Here is a 21414-nt window from a genome sequence, read left to right as displayed (position 1 = left end):
ATTGAGACTGCCCTCTAGAGGACATGGTTGTCTTCATCAATTAAATTCAGTTCCAGGTCTATGCACCTGTTCACATCATGTCCAAAATCATCGTGAAACTCGCATTGATTTGTCCCGTCTGGCATACTCTGACATTTTAGCAGGCACTGTACATGTTTGCTAGATTGGTTCTATGGCAAGATTTCCTTTAGTGTTTTCATCAAATCGTGTACGAGAGCAAAGTTTTGGTTCGAGAAGCGGCCCTTCCCTTTATTGTTACCATCATTACTCCTGTGGAACTTATTGTTGTACCTCGATTATACTTAACCGTGATTACCATCGTCACTCTTGCACTTTGAGTCTGCCATACTACCCTTGGTATGAATCATCCTCATTGTTTCTTCTATAATCCTCTCATTTCCCACTTTTACGTGTGGTATATTTATGACATGCGCTTCTTTAATTTCTTCGACAAGGGAATCGCGAATTGTCTTGCGCATACGCTGCCATAAAGTAAGGTGACGATCTCTGCAAACTCCATGTATAAACCCCAAAAATTTCTTACTCTCATGTAACGCGGGATATTTGGTGACTTCCTTGGTATATTGATCAATAAACTATCCCAAAGATTCTCTGAACTCTTGCCTAATACCATGGAACTCACCGCGCGTCCTTTTCTTCGTGCGTATATTATGAAAATTTAGCAAAAAGCATGCACACAATGCATTGTAAAATTTATTGCAGGGGTTGGTAGGTTAATGAACCACTCCCTGGCATATCCATGCAACAAAGTGGGGAATTCCAGGCACTTAGTTTCATCATTCAATGCTTGAATGTACGTCGTTCCCTCATACCTTCGTAAGAAATTATCTGGATTAGTCATGCCATCATACCACCCCATTGTCAACGGAATGTTCAAGGTGGTTGTTTACACATAATTAGCAATGTGAGGTTTAAACTTCTCGTTTTCTGGTGCAGTTTCAATGAAAGGTTTCACCTTGTGCCCTATTATACCTACATAAAATTTTTGAGGACCCCGTCACTTTACTTGGTATTTCAAATGCGGGAGCATACTCTTCGAGTGAGGCTTGGGCTAGTATTGCCATCAGGTCCTCCTGAATCTTTTCCTTGCTTCCACTTGAAGATCCTGAAGCGCGTCTTGAGGGAGGATTTGGAGTCATAAGATCTGTAAACTAGGAATCAGAGACGATGAACATGAATTTTAGTTAAAGGTGTCTCAATGCTGGTAGGCACTCCAACATCGATGTTTAACCTATCCAAATTCACACGTACTTAAATTGCGCTCTTAATGGTTACTGTTGGCTTAGGAGTGGAGTATATGTGTAGTGACCCGAACTTTTCCATGTTTATATATATTAATTGAGATTGATATTTACATGATTAAATGTTTCCAACATGTTAAGCAATCAAACTTGTTAAGACTTGATTAATTGAAATATGTTTCATATAGACAATTGACCACCCAAGTTGACCGGCGATTCACGAACGTTAAAACTTGTAAAAACGACATGACGATATATATATGGATATACATATGGTTAACATGAGATTATGATAAGTAAGTATCTCCATAAGTATATTAACAATGAGTTATATACATATAAACAAGACTACTAACTTAAGGATTTCGAAACGAGACATATATGTAACGATTATCGTTGTAACGACATTTAAATGTATATATATCATATTAAGATATATTAATATATCATAATATCATGATAATATAATAATTTAACATCTCATTAGATATAATAAACAATGGGTTAACAACATTAATTGAGATCGTTAACTTAAAGGTTTCAAAACAACACTTACATGTAACGACTAACGATGACTTAACGACTCAGTTAAAATGTATATACATATAGTGTATTTAGATGTATTAAAATACTTTTGGAAGACTTCAAGACATATCTCAAAACACTCATACTTAACGAAAATGGTTACAGTTACTTTTCCATTCTTTTCTTTCATCAAGAATTCTAGTCGTATTCTTACCCGTATTATATACAGCTTCAAAACGTACTTACTATGAGTATATACCAATAGGAACTAGCATGGGATTCCACTCTTGATTATGTCATGTATGACTAATCAATTTTAACTTCTACCATGAGCTAGTCAACTAACTAGAACTCCTTTTAACCCCACTCACCACTCACCAATTACCACTCATCATTCACTCCATTTCACTTCCAATTCTTTTTCTAATTCTCTCTCAACACACACACACACACACACACACACACTATTATGAATGTATTTTTCCAGTAGTTAATCATCATCTTCATCAAAAATCACTTCAATAATCAAGCTATAATCATCATAGGAAGAACACTTCAAGAACACTTCAAAAATCCCTTCAAGTTTACTAATTTACTTCCAAGCTTTCTAATCCATTCCAAGTAATCATCTAAGATCAAGAAACCTTTGTTATATACAGTAGGTTATCTTTCTTATTCAAGGTAATATTCATATTCAAACTTTGATTCAATTTCTATAACTATAAACTATCTTAATTCGAGTAAAAATCTTACTTGAACTTGTTTTTGTGTCATGATCCTACTTCAAGAACTTTCAAGCCATCCAAGATCCTTTGAAGCTAGATCATTTCTTGTCACTTCCAGTAGGTTTACCTACTAAACTTGAGGTAGTAATGATGTTCATAACATCATTCGATTCATATATATAAAACTATCTTATTCGAAGGTTTAAACTCGTAATCACTAGAACATAGTTTAGTTAATTCTAAACTTGTTCGCAAACAAAAGTTAATCCTTCTAACTTGATTTTAAAAATTAACTACACACATGTTCTATATCTATATTATATGCTAACTTAATGATTTAAAACCTAGAAACACGAAAAACACCGTAAAACCGGATTTACGCCGTCGTAATAACACCGCGGGCTGTTTTGGGTTAGTTAATTAAAAACTATGATAAACTTTGATTTAAAAGTTGTTATTCTGAGAAAAAGATTTTTATTATGAACATGAAACTATATCCAAAAATTATGGTTAAACTCAAAGTGGAAGTATGTTTTCTAAAATGGTCATCTAGACGTCGTTCTTTCGACTGAAATGACTACCTTTACAAAAACGACTTGTAACTTATTTTTCCGACTATAAACCTATACTTTTCTGTTTAGATTCATAAAATAGAGTTCAATATGAAACCATAGCAATTTGATTCACTCAAAACGGATTTAAAATGAAGAAGTTATGGGTAAAACAAGATTGGATAATTTTTCTCATTTTAGCTACGTGAAAATTGGTAACAAATCTATTCCAACCATAACTTAATCAACTTGTATTGTATATTATGTAATCTTGAGATATCATAGACACGTATACAATGTTTCGACCTATCATGTCGACACATCTATATATATTTCGGAACAACCATAAACACTCTATATGTGAATGTTGGAGTTAGCTATACAGGGTTGAGGTTGATTCCAAAATATATATAGTTTGAGTTGTGATCAATACTGAGATACGTATACACTGGGTCGTGGATTGATTCAAGATAATATTTATTGATTTATTTCTGTACATCTAACTGTGGACAACTAGTTGTAGGTTACTAACGAGGACAGCTGACTTAATAAACTTAAAACATCAAAATATATTAAAAGTGTTGTAAATATATTTTAAACATACTTTGATATATATGTATATATTGTTATAGGTTCGTGAATCAACCAGTGGCCAAGTCTTACTTCCCGACGAAGTAAAAAAATCTGTGAAAGTGAGTTATAGTCCCACTTTTAAAATCTAATATTTTTGGGATGAGAATACATGCAGGTTTTATTAATGATTTATAAAATAGACACAAGTACGTGAAACTACATTCTATGGTTGAATTATCGAAATCGAATATGCCCCTTTTTATTAAGTCTGGTAATCTAAGAATTAGGGAACAGACACCCTAATTGACGCCAATCCTAAAGATAGATCTATTGGGCCTAACAAACCCCATCCAAAGTACCGGATGCTTTAGTACTTCGAAATTTATATCATATCCGAAGGGTGTCCCGGAATGATGGGGATATTCTTATATATATGCATCTTGTTAATGTCGGTTACCAGGTGTTCACCATATGAATGATTTTTATCTCTATGTATGGGATGTGTATTGAAATATGAAATCTTGTGGTCTATTGTTATGATTTGATATATATAGGTTAAACCTATAACTCACCAACATTTTTGTTGACGTTTAAAGCATGTTTATTCTCAGTTGAATACTAAGAGCTTCCGCTGTTGCATATTAAAATAAGGACAAGATTTGGAGTCCATGTTTGTATGATATTGTGTAAAAACTACATTCAAGAAACTGATTTCGATGTAACATATTTGTATTGTAAACCATTATGTAATGGTCGTGTGTAAACAGGATATTTTAGATTATCATTATTTGATAATCTACGTAAAGCTTTTTAAACCTTTATTTATGAAATAAAGGTTATGGTTTGTTTTAAAAATGAATGCAGTCTTTGAAAAACGTCTCATATAGAGGTCAAAACCTCGCAACGAAATCAATTAATATGGAATGTTTTTAATCAATAAGAACGGGACATTTCAATATGGGCATGGAGCCTACATATGTGATTGGAGTTTACTTTTCATTATCACTTGGTCGCCAATATGGGGGCATTGTGCGAGGTGCTGACTCATGTCATTCTCCATGTGTTTTCGTAGGAGATGAAATTGGCGTTATTTCTGAAGGAAACAATTAAGGTGACTCTTCTGGTATGTTGCTAGTTCTTGTTTCTTGTGATTTGTTTTTAGCAGGAGTATTTTCTGGATGCAGTGGTTTCGGTCTTTTCAGTTCAGTTACTTTGGACGAGACGATCAGTTTTTTCAAGACTTGTGGCTTCCTGCCATTGTATCGTAATATTAATCGTAAACCTATTACACATCAAACCACAAGAAACAAGAATATGAGGTTTTTAGTTAAAAATAATTACTCATATACCCCCATGCAATTCTGTTATGGTTCCACTGATGGCAGCATTAATGTGTCTTTTTCACGGGGACTGAATACACGTTGATTACAACGGATGAACGTTTAAGTACTTAATGGTTTTACCTCTCTGGTCCAGTTTACCATGAATGAATAACCCTATGATGACTTAGGTGGGGTGGTTAAGACAAGTCCACCAATGTTGGATTAATCGTAACAATGGTCGAAGGGTTTCGTATAGTTTATATTCGCGGAACATACTAGTTACCATTACCATAGATTGTAATCGTGGTTTTAGATGGAAATCAAGTATCCAAACATTGATATCATAATAAATGGGGTTAGAGTTTCTAAGTGAAAGCCTAACCTAGATGTCCTATTAAAGTCCGGATTCTACTTAACTACATTCCATAATAAATGGATTTTTAAGTAGGAAAGGATCATGGTTAAATTATGGTAAGATTATAACGTGTGCGCAAAGCAATGTTGGTTTGTGCATCCAACTGAATGCTAATATAAATTAGCACATGACTCAATGACTAAGCGTGTGCAAGAACTTGATACGCTCGAGCGTTTAATACAAAAATACGCATATCATTAGTATATCTATATAAATGTATGTATATGTATGTATATATATATATATGTGTGTGTGTGTGTGTGTGTGTATGTAACAAACTCGAACCAGGGATAGCGGTAAATGACCATCTACCCCTGTGCGTTACTATTAATAGTTTTAATAATTATTTGATTATTTGGTTGAATGTATTTTGTGACATCGCAGAACATATTTGTATATTTTATTTGGACATCATTAGGATCGCTTAATGAGGTGCATTGTGTTTTGATAACTGGTAAAATACCCGTATAAAATGTGGAATGGGATTTCCTAATAATGAAGAAACCTCAGCTGCATACTTATACCATGTTTCTTAGTTTCTTTCCTTCTATGGAAACCAATAAACACATACATGAACATACACTTACACATACATAAACCCTAACTTCCTATATTGTTAATTTGGTATAAGCAAGTTGTGAAATCGGATTGCCTACATTTTCAGTAATCTAGCAAGGTAAACATATAGCAATTTAATGATTCAATCTAGAGCTTTTGTCTAAAAGTGTATCAAATAGGTTCGGACTTGATTCTTGTGTAAAAGATGTTATTTGTTTTATTTCGATGTTAGATATAGTTTATTTATGTGTTTTATGATGTTCTTGGATGTAGTGACCCAAACTTTTCCATGTTTATATATTAATTGAAAACTATATTTGCATGATTAAATGTTTCCAACATGTTAAGCAATCAAACTTGTTAAGACTTGATTATTTGAAATGAGTTTCATGTAGACAATTGACCACCCAAGTTGACCGGCGATTCATGAACGTTAAAAACTTGTAAAAACTACATGATGATATATATATATATATATATATATATATATATATATATATATATATATAGTTAACATGAGATTTTGATAAGTAAGTATCTCACTAAGTATATTAACAATGAGTTATATACATAAAAATGAGACTATTGAATTAAGAAACTCAAAATGATATATATAACGATTTTCGTTATAACAACGTCTTACTAAATACATATGAATCGTATTAAGATATTGATATATATATATATATATATATATATATATATATATATATATATATATGTATGTATGTATGTTTAACATGATGAAATGATAATTAAAGTATCTCATTATGTATATTAACAATGAACCTTATACATAAAACAAGACTACTAACTTAAAAGTTTCGAAACGAGTTATATATGTAACGATTATCGTTGTAACAACGTTTTAATATATATATATCGTATTAAGATATATTCATACACCATGTTATCATGATAATTTGATAATTTAACATCTCATTTGATATAATAAACAATGGATTAATTACATTTAACAGGATCGTTAACTTAAAAGTTTCGAAACAACACTTACATGTAACGACTAACGATGACTTAACGACTCAGTTAAAACGTATATACATGTAGTGTATTAAGATATATTAATGCACTTTTGAAAGACTTCAAGACACATATCAAAATACTTCTACTTAACAAAAATGGTTACAAATACATTTCCATTCATTTTCATCAACAATTCTACTCGTATGCACCCGTATTCGTACTCGTACAATACATAGCTTCTAGATGTATATACTATTGGTATATACACATAATAATTCAGCTCTTAGCAGCCCTTGATGAGTCAACAAACATGTGGAACCAATAATTAAACAACTAGCATGACTTATGAGCAAGGAAACAAAAACAAGAACTCCTTTTAACCCCACTCACCCTTCACCACTCACCACCCACTCCATTTCACTTCTAATTTCCTTTCTAATTCTCTCTAAACACACACACACACACACACACACACTCTCAAGAATGAAATTTCCAGTAAAATAATCATCATCTTCATCATGGGAAGAACACTTCAAGAACACTTGTTATTTACAGTAAAATTTCAAGTTTGCTAGTTTACTTTCAATCTTGCAAATCCATTTCAAGTGATCATCCAACCTCAAGAAATCCTTGTTATTTACAGTAGGTTATCTTTCTAAATCAAGGTAATACTCATATTCAAACTTTGATTCGATTCGATAACTATAACTATCTTAATTCGAGTAGTAATCTTACTTGAAATTGTTTTTGTGTCATGATTCTACTTCAAGAACTTTCAAGCCATCCAAGATCCTTTGAAGCTCTAGATCATTTCTTGTCATTTCCATTAGTTTTACCTACTAAACTTGAGGTATTAATGATATTCATAACATCATTCAATTCATATATATAAAACTATCTTATTCGAAGATTATAAAATGTAATCACTAGGACATAGTTTAGTTAATTCTAAACTTGTTCACAAACAAAGTTAATCCTTCTAACTTGACTTTTAAAATCGACTAAACACATGTTCTATATCTATATGATATGCTAACTTAATGATTTAAAACCTGGAAACACGAAGAACACCGTAAAACCGGACATACGCCGTCGTAGTAAAACCACGGGCTGTTTTGGGTTAGATACTTAAAAACTAAGTTAAACTTTGATTTAAAAGTTGTTCTTCTGGGAAAATGATTTTTATTATGAACATGAAACTATATCCAAAAATCATGGTTAAACTCAAAGTGAAAGTATGTTTTTCAAAATGGTCTTCAAGACGTTGTTCTTTCGACTGAAATGACTACCTCTTACAAAAATGACTTGTAACTTATATTTCCGACTATAAACTTATATTTTTTCTGTTTGGTTTCATAAATTTCAGTTCAATATGAAACCATAACAATTTTATTCACTCAAAACGGATGTAAAACGAAGAAGTTATGGGTAAAACAAAATTGGTTAAAAATGGTTAATTTGACTACGGGATGAAATTACAAAAATCTATGCTAACCATATCCTAACTAACTTATATTGTATTATACATGTATTGTAACATATATTATGTAACCTTGATAGATTTTGACATATCATATCGACGCCATCTATATATATTATTTGGAACAACCATAGACACTCTATATGCTGTAATGCTCGAGTTCGCTATACAAGGTTGAGGTTGATTCCAAAATAATATATATACTTTGAGTTGTGATCTAGCCTGAGACTTGTATACACTGGGTCGTGGATTGATTCGAGATAATATATATTGATTTATTTCTGTACTACTAACTGTGGACAACTAGTTGTAGATTACTAACGTGGGATAGCTAACTTAACAAACTTAAATTATTAAAACGTAATAAAAAATGTTGTGAATATATTCGATCATACTTTGATATATATATGTACATATTTGTTGTAGGTTCGTGAATCGACCAGTGGCTAAGTCTTATTTCTGGCAAAGTAAAAATCTGTGAAAGTGAGTTATAGTCCCACTTTTAAAATCTATTATTTTTGGGATGAGAATACATGCACTTTATAAATGTTTTACAAAATAGACACAAGTAATCGAAACTACTTTCTATGTTGGATTATCGAACCGAATATGCCCCTTTTTAGCTTGGTAGCCTAAGAATTAGGGAAATGGCCCCTAATTGACGCGAATCCTAAAGATAGATCTATTTGGCCCAACAAGCCTCATCCGAGTTACGGATGCTTTAGTACTTCGATTTATCATATCCGATGAGAGTCCCGGAATGATGGGGATATTCTATATGCATCCTATTAAGGTCGGTTACCAGGTGTTCAACATATGAATGAATTTTATCGCTATGCAGTTAGCAAAATGCCTGATATGAGATGTATATTTATGGAAAAAATGAAATCTTGTGGTCTATTATTATGATTTGATAATATATAGGTTAAAACTATAACTCACCAACATTTTTGTTGACGTTTTAAGCATGTTTATTCTCAGGTGATTATTAAGAGCTTCCGCTGTTGCATGCTAATTTAAAGACACGAATCGGAGTCAGCATGCTTGTATAATATTGTTTAAAAACTGCATTCGAAGACTTAAATTGTTGTGTAATATTATTGTAAACCATTATGTAATGGTCGTGTGAAAACGCTATATTTTATATTATCATTATTTGATAATCTTCGTAATATTTTAAACAATTATCGATAAAATAAAGGTTATGGTTTGTTTTAAAAATGAATGCAGTCTTTGAAAAACGTCTCATATAGAGGTTAAAACCTCGCAACGAAATCAATTAATATGAAACGTTTATAATTGATATGAACGGGACATTTCAGTTAGTATCCGAGCGTTGGTCTTAGAGAACCAGAAATTGCATTAGTGTGTGTCTAACCGAGTTTGTTAGGAGGCATTAGTGAGTCTGAACTTCGACCGTGTTTTCTTAAAAATGATTGCTTAACACTTTTTGTTGGAAACTATATATATATTGTTAACATGTAAATATTATGTGATATATTAATCTCTTAACGTGTTTGATATTGTGTGATAGATGTCTACCTCTAGTACAAATCTCGTCGACTCACCTAATAATAATGAAGACTCGAATATATTTTGGGAAGATTCACAAATTCCCGAAGAGGAACCGGAAGAAGAGGAATCGGAGGAGGAAATATTAGGAACCACAGAAAAACAGATAAATAAAAGAAAATTCTCAACCAATGGACCAAAGTTAAAAATGGTCAATGGTGTTTTCGTCGAGGAAACAAAATATTGGGAAAATTATCAATTTTCTGATGAATCGGATCCCGATGAGGATTCTGATGATGTTATAGAAATTACCTCGACCCAATTTGAAAAAGCAAAAGAAAATAATAAGGGAAAAGGCATCAAAATAGAAAAAACTAATTCCAACCCCGATGAACTCTATGATAACATGAAATACCCTGATGGGGTGTACCGTAAACACCCGTATTTCTTAAGTTTTAACTATAACCCGGGGACATCTAAGCCACCAGGTTTTTTTAAACCATTTGTGAAAACAACGGCTCGTATTAGGGGAGCACCATATATCCCTAGGAAATTAGCGAAACGAACGAAGTTCGAAGAGGAAGAAACAAGTGAGTCAGAATGAAGAGTAGTAACCATGATGTATAATATATGTATTGTAGTGTGCTTGTATCTTTATGTTATATGTAAAAATTGCTTGTATTATTTGTTAATTATCTTTTACGAATCTAATCCTCGTCTATTTTTATAGTATAAAAACAAAAAATGGATGTTAAGGATAGACAACCGAGTATTTTAGAAGACCTACCAGGGGATATGATTGATGAAATCTTGTCCAGAGTCGGTCAGAATTCATCGGCACAATTATTTATGGCGAAATTAGTGTGTCGAACATTTGAAAAACGTTCAAGGCATGCCTTAGTTTATAAAAGGCTTTCCTTTGAGAGATGGGGTATATCACATTGGGGAGACCTTAAGTTACGCCGTCTTTTCTTTAAGGCATTAAGTGCGGGGAATCCAAATGCAATTTTACGCTATGGGTTGAGAGCCTATTTTGACTCCACATATCCCAACATAAGACTTTGTTCTTTAGAAAGATCTTTCAACATGCAACTTAAAGAAGCATGTTATGCTTATGAGTTAGTGATGTTCGCTTCTCACCAAATTGAGAAAAAGAACATCAGATTGCAACTGTTAAACAAAACATTCCCACAAGTGACAGATTCAGTAGTTGAAGTGAGAGACAAGGTTTTTAGATTGTTACGGGCCTGTTGGGCATTACGTAACCCTCGTGCTTTTGACGACGTTACAACATGCTGTCTTGCCAACGACTACAACGGTTATTTTCCACAAGACCAAGGATGGGAAATAATACTAGTAAAACCCGAATGCATGACTTGTTTCTGGACCTACGAATTACGTGTCTTTATTACCTTTGCTGAACGACTTGCGCTTAACTAGAATTGACTTCACAACTGCCTTGTATCAAAGTTATTGTGTGCTATATTTCATGCTATATGTAAAATAACTGTATTGTAAGTTTGTAAAATATTGTATAAAAGTTTGAACGCGAAATATTATTTGTATTTAGTTTTTCATATAGAATCATAGTAGTTGAATTGTATAGTAGCTACTAAGTATGAACTTAACGGGTAGGTACTACCCGAATTAAAACTATAAAACGCTAATATGAAGAAAAAGCTTTTATAAATAAGTTCATATTATGCTACGAAATACGTTGACTACTCTTAAATTCTATATGATTAACTCAATTCTTTTGGTTTTGTTTGAAGGAAATGGTACCGACGACTCGTCAGAACTTGAACATGAGTGAGGAAGACTTCCGTGTTTTCCTTACTGCGAACATAGCCGCAGTGCAGGCCGCAATGCAAAATAACAACAATAACTCTGGTTCTAGCAGTGGCACAAATTCCACAAGAAATCGTGTAGGATGCTCCTACAAAGAATTCACTGCCTGTAAACCTTTGGAATTTAATGGAACCGAGGGTCCAATCGGATTAAAACGGTGGACCGAAAAGGTTGAATCGGTGTTTGCCATAAGTAAATGTACTGAAGAAGATAAAGTAAAGTACGCTACGCATACCTTCATAGGTACTGCGTTAACATGGTGGAACCCCTATCTCGAGCAGGTGGGACAAGATGCTGCTTATGCACTACCGTGGTCAGCATTCAAGTACTTGATGAACGAGCAGTACCGTCCCAGAAACGAGGTCAATAAGCTCAAGGTAGAGCTTAGAGGATTACGAACGCAAGGTTTCGACATCACCACGTACGAACAATGATTCACAGAGTTGTGCCTATTGTGTCCAAGAGCGTTCGAAGATGAAGAGGAGAAGATTGACGCATTTGTAAAAGGGTTACCATAAAGGATTCAAGAAGATGTGAGTTCACACGAGCCCGCCTCCATACAAAAGGCAAGTCAAATGGCTCACAAACTCATAAATCAGATTGAGGGAAAGATTAAAGAACAGGCGGCCAAAGAGGGCAACACGAAACAAATCAAGAGAAAGTGGAAAGAAAACAGTGACAAGAGTCACCAACACAACAACAGTAACTATCGATTCAACAATCAACACCACAATCACAACCACAATCGCACCATTTTCCGCAACAACAAACGCAACAAAAACCATCCCAACAACAACAACTACAACAATCGTCCCAACAACAATATCAACCGCAACAACAACAATCCCAACAACAATCTCAATAACAATACTGGCAATCAAAATCAGAAAATTCTGTGCCTAAGGTGTGAAGGGTACCATCCAACTACTTTTTGTTCGGCATCATGCATCAAATATAATAGAAAGGGTCATGATGCAATGAAGTGCGAAGTTTATGGACCAGCGGGTAAAGGAACAAGTAATGCCCACATTATTTGTAATGGATGCAGGAAGAAGGGCCACTACAAAACTACGTGCCCAAACCAGGGAAACAATAATGGATAAAGCCGTGAAAGAGTTTTTAACATTAATACAGAAGAAGCGCAGGAAGACCCGGAGCTTGTTACGGGTACGTTTCTTATCGATGAAAAACCTGCTTATGTTTTATTTGATTCGGGTGCAGATAGAAGCTATATGAGTAGAGATTTTTGTGCTAAATTAAGTGGTCCATTGACGCCAATGAATAATAAATTTTTACTCAAATTAGCAAATGGTAAATTAATTTCAGCAGATAAAATATGTCGGAATCGAGAAATTAAACTGGTTAGCGAAACATTTAAGATTGACTTGATACCAGTAGAGTTAGGGAGTTTTGATGTGATAATTGGCATGGACTGGTTGAAAAAGGAGAGGGCAGAGATCGTATGTTACAAAAATGCAATTCATATTATACGAGAAGAAGGAAAACCCTTAATGGTGTACGGACAAAAGAGCAACGCGAAGCTACATATTATTAGTAATTTGAAGGCACAAAAGCTAATAAGAAAGGGTTGTTATGCTATTCTAGCACACGTCGATAAAGTACAAACTGAAGAAAAGAGCATCAATGATGTTCCCGTCGCAAAAGAATTTTCCGATGTATTTCCGAAAGAATTACCGGGACTACCTCCACACCGATCCGTTGAATTTCAAATAGATCTTATACCGGGATCTGCACCAATAGCTCGTGCTCCATATAGACTCGCACCCAGCGAAATGAAGGAACTCCAAAGCCATTTACAAGAACTTTTAGAGCGTGGTTTCATTCGACCAAGCACATCACCATGGGGAGCTCCTGTTTTATTTGTCAAAAAGAAGGATGGTTCATTCAGGTTGTGTATCGACTACCGAGAGTTGAACAAACTTACCATCAAGAACCGTTATCCACTACCGAGAATCGATGACTTATTTGGTCAACTACAAGGCTCGTCAGTTTATTCGAAGATAGACTTACGTTGTGGGTACCATCAAATGCGGGTGAAGGAGGATGATATTCCGAAGACTGCTTTCAGAACGCGTTACGGTCATTACGAGTTTATGGTTATGCCGTTTGGGTTGACTAACGCACCAGCTGTGTTCATGGACCTCATGAACCGAGTGTGTGGACCATACCTTGACAAGTTTGTCATTGTTTTCATCGATGACATAATTATTTACTCAAAGAATGATCAAGAGCACGAAGAACATTTGAGAAAAGTGCTAGAGTTGTTGAGGAAAGAAAAACTGTACGCTAAGTTTTCAAAGTGTGCATTTTGGTTGGAAGAAGTTCAATTCCTCGGTCACATAGTGAACAAAGAAGGTATTCAAGTGGATCCGGCAAAGATTGAAATCGTTGAAAAGTGGGAAACCCCAAAAACTCCGAAGCATATACACCAATTTTTAGGACTGGCTGGTTACTACAGACGGTTCATCCAAGATTATTCCAAAATAGCGAAACCCTTGACTGTATTAATGCATAAAGGGAAGAAATTTGAATGGAGGGATGAGCAGGAGAAAGCGTTTCAATTGTTAAAGAAAAAGTTAACTACGACACCTATATTGTCATTGCCTGAAGGGAATGATGATTTTGTGATATATAGTGATGCCTCAAAGCAAGGCCTCGGTTGTGTATTAATGCAACAAATGAAGGTAATTGATTATGCGTCCAGATAATTGAAGATTCACGAGAAAAATTATACGACTCACGTTTTCGAATTGGGAGCTGTTGTTTTTACATTAAAGACTTGGAGGCACTACTTATATGGGGTCAAAAGTATTATATATACCGACCACAAAAGTCTCCAACACATATTTAATCAGAAACAACTGAACGTGAGGCAGTGTAGGTGGATTGAATTGTTAAATGATTACGACTTTGAGATTTGTTACCACCTGAGGAAGGCGAATGTGGTAGCTGACGCTTTGAGTAGAAAGGACAGAGAACCTATGCGGGTAAAAGCTATGAATATAATTATTCGTACTAACCTTACTACTCAAATAAAGGAGGCACAGTAGGGAGTTTTGAAACAAGGAAATTTGAAGAATGAAATACCTAAAGGATCGAAAAAACCTCTTAATATTCGGGAAGACGGAACCCGATATAGGGCTGAAAGAATTTGGGTACCAAAGTTTGGAGATGTGAGAGAAATGGTACTTAAGGAAGCACATAAAACCAGATATTCAATACATCCCGGAGCTGGGAAGATGCACAAAGATCTCAAGAAACACTTTTGGTGGCCGAGTATGAAAGCCGATATTGCTAAATATGTAAGAGAATGTTTGACGTGTTCTAAGGTCAAAGCTGAACATCAGAAACCATCAGGTCTACTTCAACAACCTGAAATCCCTGAATGGAAATGGGAAAATATTACCATGGATTTCATTACTAAATTGCCAAGGACTGCAAGTGGTTATGATACTATTTGGGTAATAGTCGATCGTCTCACCAAGTCAGCACACTTTCTGCCAATGTGAGAAGATGATAAAATGGAGAAGTTGGCGTGATTATATTTGAAGGAAGTTGTCTCCAGACATGGAATACCAATCTCTATTATCTCTGATAAGGATGACAGATTTATTTCAAGGTTTTGGCAGACATTACAGCAAGCATTGGGAACTCGTCTAGATATGAGTACTGCCTATCATCCACAAACTGATGGGCAGAGTGAAAGGACGATATAAACGCTTGAAGACATGCTACGAGCATGTGTTATTGATTTTGGAAACAGTTGGGATCGACATCGACCGTTAGCAGAGTTTTCCTACAACAACAGTTACCACTCGAGTATTGAGATGGCACCGTTTGAGGCACTTTATGGTAGAAAGTGCAGATCTCTGATTTGTTGGAGTGAAATGGGGGATAGACAAATTACGGGTCCAGAGATAATCCAAGAAACTACCGAGAAAATCATTCAAATTCAACAACGGTTGAAAACTGCCCAAAATCGACAAAAGAGCTACGCCGACATTAAAAGAAAAGATATAGAATTTGAAATTGGAGAGATGGTCATGCTTAAAGTTTCACCTTGGAAAGGCATTTTTCGATTTGGTAAACGGGGGAAACTAAATCCAAGGTACATTGGACCATTCAAAATTATAGATCGTGTCGGACCAGTAGCTTACCGACTTGACTTACGGCAACAACTCGTCGGCGTACATGATACTTTTCACGTATCGAATCTGAAGAAATGCTTAGCCAAAGAAGATCTCACTATTCCTTTAGACGAAATCCAAATCAATGAAAAACTTCAATTCATTGAAGAACCCGTCGAAATAATGGATCGTGAGGTTAAAAGACTTAAGCAAAATAAAATACCGATTATTAAGGTTCGATGGAATGCTCATAGAGGACCCGAGTTCACCTGGGAGCATGAAGATCAGATGAAGCTGAAATACCCTCACCTATTTCCAGAAGATGCGTCAACACCTTTAACAGCTTAAAATTTCGGGACGAAATTTATTTAAAGGGTAGGTACTGTAGTGACCCGAACTTTTCCATGTTTATATATTAATTGAAAACTATATTTTCATGATTTAATGTTTCCAACATGTTAAGCAATCAAACTTGTTAAGACTTGATTATTTGAAATGAGTTTCATGTAGACAATTGACCACCCAAGTTGACCGGCGATTCACGAACGTTAAAAACTTGTAAAAACTACATGATATATATATATATATATATATATATATATATATATATATATATATATATATATATATATATATATATATATATATATATATATATATATATATATATATATATATATATATATATATATATATATATATATATATATATATATATATATATATGATATAATAAACAATGGATTAATTACATTTAACAGGATCGTTAACTTAAAGGTTTCGAAACAATACTTACATGTAATGACTAACGATGACTTAACGACTCAGTTAAAATGTATATACGTGTAGTGTATTAAGATATATTAATGCACATTTGAAAGACTTCAAGACACATATCAAAATACTTCTACTTAACAAAAATGGTTACAAATACATTTCCATTCATTTTCATCAACAATTCTACTCGTATGCACCCGAATTCGTACTCGTACAATACATGGCTTCTAGATGTATATACTATTGGTATATACACATAATAATTCAGCTCTTAGCAGTCCTTGATAAGTCAACAAACATGTGGAACCAACAATTAGACAACTAGCATGACTTATGATCAAGGAAACAAAAACAAGAACTCCTTTTAACCCCACTCACCCTTCACCACTCACCATCCACTCCATTTCACTTCCAATTCCCTTTCTAATTCTCTCTAAACACACACACACACATACATACACACACACACACACACACACACACACTCTCAAGAACGAAATTTCCAGTAAACTAATCATCATCTTCATCAAAAATTATTTTAAGAATCAAGCTATAATCATCATAGGAAGAACACTTCAAGAACACTTTGAAAATCCTTTCAAGTTTGCTAGTTTACTTTCAATCTTGCAAATCCATTTCAAGTGATCATCCAACCTCAAGAAATCCTTGTTATTTACAGTAGGTTATCTTTCTAAATCAAGGTAATACTCATATTCAAACTTTGATTCGATTCGATAACTATAACTATCTTAATTCGAGTAGTAATCTTACTTGAAATTATTTTTGTGTCATGATTCTACTTCAAGAACTTTCAAGCCATCTAAGATCCTTTGAAGCTCTAGATCATTTCTTGTCATTTTCAGTAGATTTACCTACTAAACTTGAGGTAGTAATGATGTTCATAACATCATTCGATTCATATATATAAAACTATCTTATTCGAAGATTATAACATGTAATCACTAGGACATAGTTTAGTTAATTCTAAACTTGTTCGCAAAAAAAGTTAATCCTTCTAACATGACTTTTAAAATCAACTAAACACATGTTATATATCTATATGATATGCTAACTTAATGATTTAAAACCTGGAAACACGAAGAACACCGTAAAATTGGACATACGCCGTCGTAGTAAAACCGCGGGCTGTTTTGGGTTAGATAATTAACAACTATGATAAACTTTGATTTAAAAGTTGTTCTTCTGGAAAAATGATTTTTCTTATGAACATGAAACTATATCCAAAAATCATGGTTAAACTCAAAGTGGAAGTATGTTTTTCAAAATGGTCATCAAGACGTCGTTCTTTCGATTGAAATGACTACCTCTTACAAAAACGATTTGTAAAATATATTTCCGACTATAAACTTATACTTTTTCTGTTTAGTTTCTTAAATTTTAGTTCAATATGAAACCATAGCAATTTGATTCACTCAAAACGGATTTAAAACGAAGAAGTTATGGGTAAAACAAAATTGGTTAAAAATGGTTAATTTGACTACGGGATGAAATTACATAAATCTATACTAACTTATATTGTATTATACATGCATTCTAACATATATATTATATAACCTTGATAGACCATTGACACGTATACAATGTTTTGACATATCATATCGACGCCATCTATATATATTATTTGGAACAACCATAGACACTCTATATGCTGTAATGCTCGAGTTCGCTATACAGGGTTGAGGTTGATTCCAAAATAATTTATATACTTTGAGTTGTGATCTAGCCTGAGAATTGTATACACTGGGTCGTGGATTGATTCGAGATAATATATATTGATTTATTTATGTACTACTAACTGTGGACAACTAGTTGTAGATTACCAACGTTGGATAGCTAACTTAACAAACTTAAATCATTAAAATGTAATAAAAAATGTTGTGAATATATTCGATCATACTTTGATATATATGTACATATTTGTTGTAGGTTCGTGAATCGATCAGTGGCCAAGTCTTATTTCTGGCAAAGTAAAAATCTGTGAAAGTGAGTTATAGTCCCACTTTTAAAATCTATTATTTTTGGGATGAGAATACATGCAGTTTATAAATGATTTACAAAATAGACACAAGTAGTCGAAACTACTTTCTATGTTGGATTATCGAACCGAATATGCCCCTTTTTAGCTTGGTAGCCTAAGAATTAGGGAAATGGCCCCTAATTGACGCGAATCCTAAAGATAGATCTATTTAGCCCAACAAGCCTCATCCGAGTTACGGATGCTTTAGTACTTCGATTTATCATATCCGATGTGAGTCCCGGAATGATGGGGATATTCTATATGCATCCTGTTAAGGTTGGTTACCAGGTGTTCAACATATGAATGAATTTTATATCTATGCAGTTTGCAAAATGCCTGATATGAGATGTATATTTATGGAAAAAATGAAATCTTGTGGTCTATTATTATGATTTGATAATATATAGGTTAAATCTATAACCTACCAACATTTTTGTTGACGTTTTAAGCATGTTATTCTTAGGTGATTATTAAGAGCTTCCGCTATTGCATGCTAATTTAAAGACAAGAATCGGAGTCAGCATGCTTGTATAATATTGTTTTAAAACTGCATTCAAAGACATAAATTGTTATGTAATATTATTGTAAACCATTATGTAATGGTCGTGTGAAAACGCTATATTTTAGATTATCATTATTTGATAATCTTTGTAATGTTTTAAACCTTTATCGATAAAATAAAGGTTATGGTTTGTTTTAAAAAAGAATGCAGTCTTTGAAAAACATCTCATATAGAGGTTAAAACCTCGCAACGAAATCAATTAATATGAAACGTTTATAATCGATATGAACGGGACATTTCATTGGATGGGTTTTACGATTAGAACAAGCAGAAATCAAGGTTTGGGTGTAAAAAGCCCGAAAATAGCAAGTTGTTGTTGTTCTTCATCATCCACATCAGTTAGATGCTCACTCGCACGAGTGAGATGTTCACTCGTACGAGTGACTGCTCCCTCGCTCGAGTGAGATCTCAGCCTACATGAGTGAGATCCAAAGGTCACTCTTACGAGTGAGGTGCTCATTCTTATGAGTGACATGCTCACTCTTACGACTTAGTCTTCAGCCATAAGTGCGACATCTCAGTTTACAAGAGTGATATTTTCAGCACGCACGCGATATAACAACCCTCAAATTTCCATTCTAAAATGACTAATTTACCCTTAGGGTTTTTCTGCGTGCAAGTTTATATATTAATTAAGGGTTTGTTGTCCGTACTAATTAATATGTGATTAAATCTAACATTGACTAAATGTATATTTTTAGTAGACACATTATACTAATTAAAGTTTATATTATTTATATAATATACTTTGGTTAACTTTAACTAATATTAAAATTTAAAATACTTGTGGCACATATATAAAATGTAAAACTAAAACTATGATGTAACTTAATTAATTAAATGATAAGTTATAATTATTTAATTAATTTATTAAAAACCAAAAATTTAATTAATAATTATTATTATTTTTAGCTACTTTAAATAAAACGAAAGAAATAATAAAAATGTAAAAATCTAGAATATTCTAAATATTGATAAGATTTTATTTAATTTTAAAATATAAAAATATAATGATAAAATCTCTAGAATATTCCAATTGCAGATAAGATTTTTATATATATATATATATATATATATATATATATATATATATATATATATATATATATATATACATATATATATATATAAACCCACAATTGACTTTTAAAAAAAAGAATTATATTTTTTTTATTGAATTGGTGACTTGTTTTCTAAGTTCTTTATTCCCTATAAATAGCAACCCTTTATTCTCTTTTTTCACAAAATACTTTGAAGAATTCTCTCAAACTTAGAAAAGCATTTTAGGTAAATTTTATTACTTTTCTATTTTTATTTATTTAATTTTTATCAGGCTTCTTAAATTTTTTTTACCGAATACTTTTTATTTTTTTTAAATCAAAACACAACCTAATTAATTATTAATAATATGTTACAATTATTATTAAGTACTAATTTATAATATAAATTTTTTATTATGTATTATATAATCGAATTAATATTTATTATTAATTAATAACAGAAACAAATGAATAATATATTTATACAGTTTAATTATTATTTATTAATTATAAATAATATACGAATTAAATTATAAGTATTATACCAGTTTATAATATATTTTTTATTTATTATTCTGATCAAAACATAGTTTATAAATATATATATTTACGGGTTATTATTTTTTTAAGTATTATTGATCGAAACATACAAAGATACATACAAATCAATTAAAATCTATTTGTCAAAATTATTATTATAATTACTTTAATATTATAACATATTTTATTTATTTGTATGATTAATCACCATATTATTTATCTATTTATTTAACCGGTTTATATAATTATTATATATATAAGGTTTTTAAATTATTAAAAATAATTAAAAACAGAATAAAAAACTTATAAAATTATTAGATCTGTTATAGAACTTATTTTTTTATTATATAAATTTTTGGAATATTTATTATATTTATTTATCGAATATTATATGATTAATATGTATTTTTGATTTGTAAATTCTTTTATAAATAAAATAACAGCATAAAATTATTTATAAATTTTAATAAGTTTATATTAATTAGTTAGATTTATTAAAATAGAAATCTTAATTTTTATCATCAATTTATATTATATTTCTATTTAAAACTGTT

The sequence above is a fragment of the Rutidosis leptorrhynchoides genome, chromosome 6 (genome assembly GCF_046630445.1).
Source record: "Rutidosis leptorrhynchoides isolate AG116_Rl617_1_P2 chromosome 6, CSIRO_AGI_Rlap_v1, whole genome shotgun sequence".
NCBI classification, from domain to species: Eukaryota; Viridiplantae; Streptophyta; class Magnoliopsida; order Asterales; family Asteraceae; genus Rutidosis; species Rutidosis leptorrhynchoides.
Note: the sequence above shows the minus strand (reverse complement) of the source record.